We start from the raw sequence: 1,067 nt of genomic DNA on the forward strand, positions 1-1,067 counted from the left end.
CTCTCTCTCATGTTAATTGTGAACCCGAAGAAAAGAAAAAGGAGGTTCTAAAAGTTCCTACATTTTTGGTTGCTTATCAAGAAATTGTGTCTAGGCACGAAGGCCAGCACCTATCACTTTGTTCTCTAGATTTAAGAACAAGCACAGTTGTCACATAGGTTGCCATGGAAGGTGGTACAGATTCTCCACAATGATTTCTCTCCAGCAGGAGGGCTGACCAGCCACCCTTGGAAAAATCTAGTCAGTTCTAAGAATATAAATAGAGAAGTCCTGTGTTCTCATCGTGATGTCATACTTTTATTTTGTGCCAAGGTAAAAACATTGGGGAAGGGTGTTCCAGAATTTTCTGGTCAGTCAACCATCTACTGACCCTCAGTACATGACATTAGGGCAGAACCACCACAGGGTTGTCCAGGGTCCTGGACTGGGTTCCTGGAGAGTCAGTTCCAGTCAGTCCCACTTAAACCCCAGCACAGACCTGCCTGACAACTCTGGGTGCGTAACCTCCAGACACTTGAGTTTCTCCAACTCGAAAAGGGAGAATTCACATACACATCTGCTCTGTATGCAGAGCATGAATGACAGCTCAGCCACAATCTGAATCATGAAACTATGCACAGTTTTCTGGAAGACTATGTGGAACAGTTAGCCTGACTAGGATTTGGCCGAGTGGTGTATAGTAATTCCTCACACAATGTCATTGACCGGTTTTGTGACTTTAAGTGAAATGATGTACAATGAAACCAATTTTTACCATAGGCTAACAGACATAAACAAGAGTAAAGTTCCTATGACATCTCATTGTTATAAGGAAATGACGTCGAACGAAATGACGTTATTTGAGGACTCGCTGTATTTAGTTAGGAGAAACACTAGTGAAAGGTGGGCTTGATTATGGCCAATTCACAATCAGAGGCCTCCATAGGATGCGATGGCTCAGTAACATGATCTATGCCCACAACTTGATGGCAACGGAGGCACCAGTCCATAAGGCCCAGAGCTCCTCCCCTCTAGGAATTTTCAGCTCGCATAAAGAAGGGCATAAAATAATAACACAAATAATTACA

The 1,067-nt window shown here is 43.2% G+C and overlaps 1 long non-coding RNA gene across 1 annotated transcript in view; it reads left to right on the top strand.

Moving 5' to 3' along the window:
- LOC107184548 overlaps positions 1-1,067 on the top strand; it is a 22,765-nt gene that overhangs the window by 823 nt on the left and 20,875 nt on the right. The gene's annotated exons all lie outside the window — the stretch shown is intronic.

Source organism: Myotis davidii, unplaced genomic scaffold (genome assembly GCF_000327345.1).
Source record: "Myotis davidii unplaced genomic scaffold, ASM32734v1 scaffold591, whole genome shotgun sequence".
Classification (NCBI taxonomy): domain Eukaryota; kingdom Metazoa; phylum Chordata; class Mammalia; order Chiroptera; family Vespertilionidae; genus Myotis; species Myotis davidii.